Below are 11,134 nucleotides of genomic sequence, written 5' to 3' on the forward strand. Positions count from 1 at the left end.
AATTAATGGATGGATATGCATGGGGGGAGGGACTGGGGGATGGACAGTGTAGACTCATGCTAGTATATTATCAGGCAGAGGTCACTGTGCTGTATGGAATTGGTGCATTTGTCATGTCCTCTGCTAGTAGACTATATTCTGCCTTTGCTGGATGAATGCCTTGGTACCATCCTAGGTAACTGAGATGATCCATCTGTTCTTTCTTGGGGTGAAGAGGAGGTGTGGGAAACTGCAGCGAGGCTTTGGCAGTTCCGTAAGTCATTACAATACCGTTTCCAACCCCCACTAAAATAGGATGTGAAATCTTCTCCTTTCCTTTCCTTGAAGATATTATACAGAAGGTAAAATAAGAGATGGAAACAATGTAGAAAGAGTAAGAAAAGAAAGGGGAGAGGTGAGGGAAGAAAGCAGTAACAAGGAAGAAGGAGCTGAGGTAGGGACATTAGAACTGGGATCCATCAGAGCGGGGCTGACAGACTTCCAAAGACTAAAGCCAGAATTTAACAAAGAAACCACAAATGTTTTGGGCTGCCTTCATTGGGACTGATTCTTGCAGGGCACTTTCCATCACTCTCACTTGTCTCAGCAAGGTGAGTATAAAGCTCAAATTTTCATGGCAGGACCTTGCTTGAGTGATAATGCTCATGGCTGTTTGGATGGGACATGTGCCAGAGGTATGGCATAATGCAGTCACATGAATATCCAGGACAATTCTGAACAAGCTACTTGGGGGTACCAGAAGCAATGTAGTCATGTTAGTGCAGAGCTCAAGCCCTGATGAGAAGGGTGGACCTGCTGAGAAGTGGGTCTGTTAGCTTGGATGGAGCGCTGCTTTTGGTACCTGGACTAACTTGCTCAGAGTTGATTTGGGTATCTTTCCATGGCTCTACAATGTTTGGTGTAGATATGGTGCTAGTCTGATTTCCAAATGAGAAGAGTAATGTGCTGAATCAATTGAAAATGTTTAGATAACATTTTTTTCCCACTAGAAAATATTGTTTAAGTAAATATAAGCTTTGTGCAGAAACCTGTTGATTTTGTTGACAGTTTGCTTTAGAAATTGAAAAAAGCATTTCAGTAAGTTTGAAGCATTCAACATTTTCAGAATGAAATCTTTAAATCTTTTGATTTGAAATTACCGTTATTTGGATTTTTTTACAATATAAAAATAAGCTGACTTTTAGAAGTGTCATAAATTGAAACAAGATTTATTGTTAGTCTGTTAAAGAAACAGTTTGATTTTATTGGCATTAAACAGTTTGATTGACCCCTAATGAAATATTATAAATTGTATTTAATGGGAAATGTCAAGCTTCTGTGTTTCCATTCTGATCTAGAATGAAACACGTTTTGAAAATGCAGATCATCTCCTGAAACACAAATCCCAATTCTATACTGCACTTAGCAGGAAGGGCCCTGACCAAGCTCCTGGAGGTGATGGTATAATCCCAACCCTGGATTTATTGGTTCAATTCCATTGTCATTTCTAATTCAAATTTCAGGTATTTAATTTTTACCCATCTCTCACTGCAAGCAGCAGGGGCAGGGGGAAGGGGTTATGGATTGACATCTTTGGGTAGAACCTGAAGATGATCATTAATTATTTGCAGAAACCCAAATTGAGATTGGATAAATTCAGCCCCATCGATCTAGGCCTGTGATCTCTAACTTAATGCAGTAGATCACTGTTGGCATTTAAAAGCAACCCAAGATCTACCATGTGCAGCCGCCAGCCCGTCCCTCTGCTCGCCCCCCCCACCCAGCAGGTAAGTCTGTGGGGTGGGAAGGGGGAGGGCAGATCGAGGCAGAGGGAGAAAAAATTATTTGGGGATGTGCTTCCCCAGCAGATAAGTCCCAACCCACCATGGCCCCACTCAACTTACCCCTGCTTCCTCCTCTGCGGCACTGTCCCTCACCGTGGGGGGACTCGATCTAGCCCCCTGCCCTCTCCTCCCCCATGGACTGACCTGCTGGGCGGGGGCGCATACGTGCATGTATGTGAGCACTCAGCCACACAACCCCAGCCTGGGATCGACTCCAAGAGGCTCCGAGATCTACCGCAAGAGGCTCTGAGATCTACCAGTGGATTGAGATCCACTGGTTGGTGGCCACTGATCTAGGCACTGGTAAAAACATGTAATAAGAGACAGTTCTTGTTTCAAAGACTGGATGAGCTAAATAGAGAGGACAGAGAGAAGACAGGGAAATAAAGGTGCAGACAGGTGAGATGACTTCGGCGAGTTCACAGTGTTTATTGGTGATAGTTCTGGGAGTACAGACCAAGCTCCTGATATGAAACTGCTAAACAACATTGTATCCCTTTTAGAACATCATTTATCTGGAGGCCAGAATCCAGATTAGGATAGAAACTGTCACGGTGGTGCTGGCTCTTGCCTAGAACCTAACACCATTACAAGCAGATCTAGACAGCAGCAGCCCTATGGGCTGTAATTAAAATCCCTGGAAAGGCATCGTCTCCTGGTGATTCTGCTTTGTTCACCCATGGCAGGTTAGATGAAGGGGTTAATAAGGTATTATTTCCCCTCCAAAGCCCTGACGGTGCATTTCCTTGTGGCCTGCCTGCCAGGCTTGGCCTAGCTCTGTGGATCAAAGGCTGGTTATCACTAATATTGAGCTGTTGTAACCTCTGTCCCCTTTGATTAAAGTGGCGCTGCTGTGAATTTCTCAGTTAATCACGCCTTGGCTCTCCGGGTCAGCCAGCAACTTGGCAAGTTCAGAAAACTACAGCGGAGGAGAGAAAGGTAAAATGTATTATGTAAATGTGATTATGATTGAGTCAGACTCCACCCAGCCTAGACCTCCTGCCACCAGTGGAGTTGAAGAGATATTAATAGCCTATCCTTCTGTAAGAGGATCCATCCTGAGGGGAAGCCAGCTCCTAGTTCTTCCCACTACCCACAGGGAGGGCAGGGCCTGCAGTATTCCTGGAATGTACTGGCCCATGGAAGTGTCCAGTGTGTTCAGGATGGAGGAGGAAGGGAAGTTGACCTCCCAGGAATTTGCTGTCCTAAGGGCTGTGTTGTACAGATGTTGTGCTGAGCACACTGGAAGAAGAGCTTTAGCTAGAAGGCCCAGATGCAACAGCACTACTCTCCACCTTGCCCATCCCTCTACAGCCTGCCCCTACCCACCTCAGGGTGCAAGATGTCACTGGGGGCCAGGGAAGGGGTGGCAGGCAACCTAGAACTAATATCCATTCCAAAGCATCCAGTAGAAACAAAGGGGTATATTGGTCTCTACATGCCTGCCTGGGGCTGGAGGTCCAGGATTCAGATCTTCATGTCAGCCAGGTGGGGTCCCTGAAAACAATGGTGTTCTAATATTGGTCAGGCCAAGTGATTAGCTTAATCTCCAAGTCATTGCCATAATATATTCAGAAAGTACAATCTCCGACAGTTCAGGCAGAGGCATTCTGCGATGGGAGGGGAGGCTGGCACAGGATGACGAAAGCTGTGCTCCATTGTGAGCATCAAGTTTTCCCACTTACTTCAGTTTCCCTGTGAGAGGGTAATGGTACTTCCCTGCCATTCAGAAGGGGTGTGATTTTTCCTTTGCACTTGTACAGTCCTCTGGTATGCTTTCAAATGATGCACCATTAGCGTTTCAGTAGCACCTGTAATTGGCTGCCAAGAACTAGACTCCATACAGACATGTACTGTGACAAGCCACTGCCTACCCCAAAGAACTGAGGCCCAGATCCTCAAAAGATAAGCATCTAACTGTCATTGAAATCAATAAGAGTTAGGTGCCCCATAACCTTTGTGGATCTTGGCCTTACAGTCTAAGTCCATGTCTACATTGGGAGTTCTTTTTCCAGCTTAGGGAGATGGGTGGACTGATCTGGTAAGGAAATCTTGATGTGGATGTAGCTGGGTTTGTACCATAGAGTTACCCCTAGTCTTTCCAGCATGAGATGAGCTGTACCAGGGTGGTGTAACTGCATTTTTAGTGGAGGCTTCTTCCATCCCAGTTAGCAATCATGCCTTGGATTGGCAGACCTGTGCAGGCAGAAGTCTTCACTGTAGGCTTGACCTACGTAGACAAGGCAGACATGCAATGGGTGGGGTCCATGAGGCAGATAGACTTGTCTACAGTCACACAACAGATTAGTAGCAGAGTCAGGACTAGACTCAGGTCTCCAGATTCCCACACCAGCACCAACCTGGAAGACCATGCTGTGTGCCTCTACTTAACTTCCAGAAGTGAATGCCAGTTTTAGGAGGTCATGCACCTCATGTAAAGGCAAGGGACTTGACTCATTCCAGCAAGCCTGATGGAAAGCTCTGGCCTCAGAAAGTTTTCTGTATTCATTCATATTCCACCTGGATCCCAGTCTAAACCCCCATACACTCAAATGCCTGCTGTCTGAACAAATGATATGGAAGACCCCCTCCTCCTGTGATCTTTCCTGTCTCTGCCAGTCTCTTGTCCTTCCAACTGCACTGCCCTGTTAGGGGTTACTTCATAAAGTTCAGCCTAGAAAGGAAAAGATGGGAGTGCTCCTGGATGTGGCAGGGGTGGCGGGGACAGGGCACTCCTATAGTGGAATGGCAGAGCAGAGAACAGGGGTGTACAGTGCAGGCCTCGACTGGGGAACAGGGTACATTGGTGCTGCAGTGCTGCAGTTTAGGTCTAAAATGGGAAGCAGAGCCTGCAAAGAGACAGGGGAACACACTGGTGCTGCAGGTCTGTAATGGGGAGCAGAGCCCAAGTGACGATGGAGGACCAGGGATGCTCCTGCAATGCTGCAGTGCAGCTCTGAGCTGGGGAGTGGTGCATAGAGGGTGGGGAGTGAGGGCAGGGGGCTCTGGCGGAGTGAGCACGGCAGGACATTCCTGATCAGACCCTCTAATTAAGCTCTTCCTTCTCTTTTATTTCCTCAAATCTTCCCAATTTGCATCATTTGTTTCCTTGTTGGAGTGAAACAGCAAGAAACTTTTAAAAATTTAAATTTTGAAGTGCTGGGACTGGGCCCCTGCTGGGGAGAAAGTCCTGGAGCTCCACTCCTGATGGCTTTGGGAGCATGGGGCGATGTTTCAGTGTCTTGCACTCCCTTGTAGAGGCAGGTGCCATTCTGCTCAGTTGGGTCACATGGCTGTCATTATATTATGAAACCTCACAAGCATGGGAATGGAACCATGATGCCTGCTGCTATCTTAAAGACCCCTAAGCTTGAATTTTAGTAGGTAGCACATGCAAATATTCCCATTAATGGTCTCTTCCTCTGCTTTTGTCTACCTTTTCCTTGTACGTTTCTCACTGACTTTGCTTTTCTACATTGTTATAGCCTCCAAGTGCATTTATTTTTTATTTATGAGAAATGTCAGACCCTCCTGTCCAGCTGGCTTAGGGAGCATGGACCAGTTCATGATCTAATTAAAAGCATATCTGCACACAGAGGTAGCATTAATGTTCAGCTCTTGTAGTCAAAGTGCTTTGGGAAGTGCTATTAGTGTTCAGCTTACCACGGTATGCATAGAGAAAGTGGCTTATTGGGAAGGGAAGGGAGTCACCCAAGGCCATGCATTGAGCCAGTGGCAGAGCCAGGAGCAGAGTACAGGCATCTGATAGAGTGAAAGACTACCTCTTGGCCCCCTCATACTGTACTTAAACCCTCATAATTTCCCCCCTTCCCTTTAGCAAACATCTGAAGAAAGAGTCTGAACCTGCACTGGGGTCAAAAGGGGAAAAAAAATGAGGTTCTGGCTAGGAGGAGAGATGCTGCAGTGCGGATTCTCTACTGGACGCTCCAAGCAGACAACCCCATGCTCTTGCCTGTTAGCTTGAGCATCCATCTGATCTCACTTGGGTCACATATGGGTGGATCACATACAGAATCCCACTGATAACACTGAGCAGGCTTCTGTAAACCAGGATCATGTCTCACTATGGCTGGTCTGTCCCTTCCTCTACAAAGTGCCACCCCTTGTCCTCCCCTTTGGCTGGCATGCCTGCAACAACTAGCTCAGGATAAGGCCTGGCCAGATGGGTCTGTAATTCATGCTGCTATAGAGATTTTGAGTAGCTCTGGACAGTATAATATTGCTAAGCAGGCCTTAGAAGGCAGCTGTAAACAGAGCTCTCCAGGGGCTGCTCTGATTTACACCAAGTGCTCTTTTGCCCCTGCAATAACCCAGAATCCTAAGGATGCTAGTGGTGGCTTAAAGCTATTTTCCTGGACTCTTAACCCTTATCTTTATCAGACAGCATTCATCACTCTAACATCTTCTTCCTCCTTGCTTTCCTCTATTCTTTCTCCTCTTTTTCCTCTTCCTCTTGCCCTTTTTCCCTTCTCTCTTCTCTGCCTTCCTCCCCTTTGCCTGAGTTTGCTGCCTCTTGATTAAAATGTTGACTTTAACTTGGAATTAACCTGATTAATGTAATTGAAAGTAAAAGTCTGCTGCTCAGCACTTCGGGTGATGAGTGGAGATGGATTGAGAAAGAAAGCTTTCAGATTGAATACACTTCTCTCCTCTGGCTGTTAATTGCACCGTTTACTGGTACCTGACTCACTGACCATCAGTGTTTAGTCCAGTTAATGATGATACACAGTCCATACTTTCCAGAGATAATTAAAAAACATTTCAGCAGACACTGTGCTGCAGAGAGCTTTCCTGTCTGTCGCAGTCAGCAGGCCCTGGGGGTTAGGGGTTGTGCTATGTGTAGGTGGAAAAACCTGCTGCCTGGGTGTGCTGAGTTGAGTAGCCTTTGTTTATGTGGGAGGAGGGATCGTGACAGTTTTGATCTGCTCTAGTGTGCTTGTCTCTAGATTGTATGATATTGGGCCCCAATTATATTGTGAGCTCTCTGGGGCAGGGAACTTGTTTTCTTGCTTCCTAGAATGCTTGGACCCATCAGACTCATGAGATCCAGGACTTGGTACATAGGAACACAGGACTGGAAGGAACCTCCTGGATTAAGTCGAGTCCCCTGATATCACAGTTACAACATCATATAAAACCTTTCATAAGCTGAGCAAGGTCTATCTTAGAAGCTATTAGCATTTTTGGCCCCACAACTCCCATTAGAAGGCTTTTAATCCAGGATTCAGTGTATACCTCTACCACAAACTTCAGTTGTGATCCAGAATGTATGGGTGAAACTATCTGCTCCTAGTGACAGGTACCAGTTTGCTTCATCACTTTCTTCTCTTTTTCCATTAAACTCAGTTTCTGGCAATGCCTCATTTTTATGACCTGAAAGGACAGGTTCCAGAGTGGGAATCTTTTCAATGTCATTTCTGGTAAAGATTATGCCAAAGTTTTTATTTAGTTTCCCTGCCATGTCCTTGACTTCCTTCATTGCTCCCCTGGACTCTCGGGAGTCCAGGACTGACCAATTCTCCCCCAAGTTTTCTCTTTTTGGTCTATTTAAGGAATATCTAATTACGTGTCTGATGGGTTGCTTAATTGCTGTGTTAAGTTCTTCCTCACCCCACTCCAGACTCCATCTTATATTTCACTTACCATAGATTGTGTTCCTTTCTGCCAGTGTTACTTTGACCATATTCCCATTTTGTGAAAGATTCCTGTTTGACCTAAATAATCTTTTGTACCTTGATTTTAATTGATTTCTACCCAGCCCTTGTCTTTCTGTTTCTATATAGATTCAAGTGTCTCAACCACTCTGCTCTGCAACTCCCTATCTATAAAAAGGGGACAAAACGACCCACTTTCTCAAAGGAAGTATTATTATCCCCATAATACACATGTGGAACTGAGGCACAAAGAGACAGAGAATGTGTCTACATGACAAATTTACTGTGTCAGGCAGCAGTGCCCTCAAACATATCACACTACTCCATGCAGGTTGCCTCCTAAACCAGGAGTTGTGCAGTGCATAGCCCAACGCTAATTATCCCAACCAGCTACAAGGTGTCCAGTTCAAAAGGCAGTCAGTGTGGCCCAGCACAGTGGATGTAAAGGTGCTGAAACTTAGCACAAGTTTCCATGATCTAGAATGGCAATGAACAAAAGAGATAGCAAAAATTACAAATGACACAAAACCTGTAGATTGGTCAAGGCAGTAGATAAATGGCAGGGACTTGGGGGGGATCTGACCAAGTTAAATAAATGGGCAACACAATTCATTTTAAGCACAAGAGGGTCCCTTAGGTCATCTAGTCTGGCCTCCTATGTAAAACAGACCATAGAATTCCAGCCAGTTACTCTTGTACTGAACTCTCTAACTTCTATTAATCAAGGCGTGTTCCAGAAGTGTATCCACTCTTGACTTCAGGACATCAGCATCAACCACCTCCCCTGGCAGTTTGTTCCAACAGCTAGTCAACTTCATTCACTGTAAAAAATGCTCCTTACTTTTTATTTGAAATGTCCGGCTAACTTCCAGTTATTGAGTCTTGTTGTGCCATTCTCCACTAGATTAAAGACCCTTTGGTACATAATATTTGCCCTGGAAGGTATTTGTACATTGGTTTAATGGAAGATGAAGCATGTTGAAGGTAGTAATGTGATTACTTAGATGCCTTACTGACTGCTACATGCATTGTGTCCATGCAGGAGTAAAAGTTGGGTGTCACTGTGAACAGCTCCACATGTCCTGATTTACCAGATCCTAGCCTCTTGCAAATCTGTTGCACTGGGACAAGGATCAGTACACCAGAACTAACTCTGTGCAAGGTTAAACCTTTGGAAAAGAGGTTCAGATTGTGATTGGTGGGGAGTAGAATTTATCTTACAGAAGCAACTAGAGACTTCAGCTGAGGTCTGAGTGCTTTTGTGCCATATGTTGTGTAACACAGAGGCCTGCCATCTATGCCCCATGTGGCTCCTCCTTGGTCCGTCCTTTCCTTCACTACTAGGACTCTAGATCTCTAGATCAGTCCAATGATTCTCTTTAAAGGGACACAGGTTCAGAGTCAATAAACTTCCTATGACATTTCTCCAGCAAAAGCAAGGTCAGTGCCAGTTGGAACAGAAACGTGCTTAGAAAGCTCCAAAAGGACAGTTGTGCTTAAATAGAAGTTGTCTATTTGCTAACTGACCAAGAGATTCTCTCTGTGCCATCCAAACAGTTTGGGATAGATATGGTGAAGAACCACTGGCAAGGGCAGATACAATAGGACATTGCCAGCTGCTTCCCCTGTGCTTGGGACTAACATGGACTTAGTGTGGTACAGCAATAATATAGCAAGAAATGAGGAGTGAGACACGGCAAACTGCTGGTATTCAAAAGGAATAGTAAAGGAAGGTAAGAATTGTTTGCAATGGTCTAGATGCAGGAGCAGGATGTTCAACAAGGAGTAAAGCATCCAGTTACCATTGACGTCCAATGGGAGTTGAACACCTAATGGCTTTAGGCTTGTGAAAAAACCCTTCTCCTCCTCCCCCCATGGACTAATGGAATAAAATCAGGTTGGACAGTGGGGAATGTTTTGTTCTGATGGCCTAGACTCTTCCTTCATTAGACTCAAGAGTTTGGGAAGAAACACAGATGGAACTGGATACACAATAGGGTTCACTGAGTAGGTCTATTAGTCCAGTCATTGCCCTTCTGTTAGACCCATGATTTTGGGGGATGACACAGAGAGAAAATAAGACACAATTCTGTTCATTGCAAAGGTCTGCTAGCTCTTGGAACAGTCTTCAAGGGGAGTGGAGAGAGTCTTATTTCTCTAGTCATGGAGAACATAGGCTTGGGGAAAATACTGTGGGGAGCAATCCTGCCCAGGGCCCCAAAGGAATTAACTGGGTGCTGTAATTTAGTCTCTGACACAGCCTGTTCACAGGAGCCCTACTTGCTGTTCTACCAGGAGCCCAGGCTCAGGGTGGGTGGCAGTACTCATGCTCCTCCGGCGGTGCTGAACCCAGCTATGGAGGAAGGAGAGCTATTCTTGAGGGGAGGGTTGCAATGGAAGAGATTGCACTGGCACCTGTGCGGAGACCTGGCTGGCTCTTGCTTGCTATTCCCTGCACACACGCAGGGAGACTCGTGCACTAAGTGACATCAAGGCTCATTATTTTCATCACATGCCACATTTGTAACCTGTTACTGAGTAAATTGTGATAAAATAGACTGGAGCAGCCCAGGGTCTGACTTTGTGCGCTGAGAAGGCTGCTGTGAGCACAGCAGCCAGGCATAGAGCCTTCCACAGCCTTGGCTTCATCTTCTTAAAGGAACAGGGCACTTTCTCCTACAGCAGTGGGGACTACCCTGGAGGGTAGGCCTAGGATTCAGAGGCCTAGACACATCAGAGGATTGGACCAAAAGAAATCTCATGAGGTTCAATAAGGACAAGTGCAAAGTTCTGCACTTAGGACAGAACAGTCCCATACACTGATGCATGGTGGGGACTGACTGGTGAAGCAGCAGTTCTGCAGAAAAGGACTTCAGGGGTATAGTGGACAATAAGCTGAATATGAGTCAACAGTATGCTCTTGTTGCCAAGAAGACAAACAGCACACTGGGCTGCATTAGTAGGAGCACTGCCAGCAAATTGTGGGAAGTGATTATTCCCCTCTATTTGGTACTGGTGAGGCCACATCTGGAGTACTGTGTCCATTTTTGCCCCCTCCCCCTGCGCACTACAGAAAGGTTGTAGATAAACTGGAGAGAGCCCAGCAGAGGGCAATGAAAATGGTTAGGGGGCTGGGGCATATGACTTCTGAGGAGAGGCTGAAGGAACTGGGCTTATTTAGTCTGGAGAAGGGAAGATTGAGGGGATTTAATAGCAGCCTCAAGTACCTGAAGGGTAGTTCCAAAGAGGATGGAGCTGGACTGTTCTCAGTGGTGGCAGATGACAGAACTTAAGGAGAAATGGTGTCAAGTTGCAGCAAGGGGAGTTTAGGTTAGATATTGGGAAAAACATTCTTACTAGGAGGATTGTAAACGGGAACAGGTTACCTAAAGAGGTTGTGGAATCTGCATCCTTGAAGGTTTTTAAGACCCATGTAGACAAAGCCTTGGCTGGGATGATCCAGTTGAGGATGGTCCTGCTTTAAGCAGGACCATGGACTAGATAACCTCCAAAGGTCTTTTCCAACCCTAATTTTCTATGATTCTAGAGGGAGCTTATGTTATTATGACACTCCCGTAATGTTTTTTTCATGGGAATCACAAGTAATTGATCACAATGACCCAAAGATGTAGGTGA

Source organism: Crocodylus siamensis, chromosome 7 (assembly GCF_052110815.1).
Source record: "Crocodylus siamensis isolate JL-2025a chromosome 7, ASM5211081v1, whole genome shotgun sequence".
Lineage (NCBI taxonomy): Eukaryota > Metazoa > Chordata > Crocodylia > Crocodylidae > Crocodylus > Crocodylus siamensis.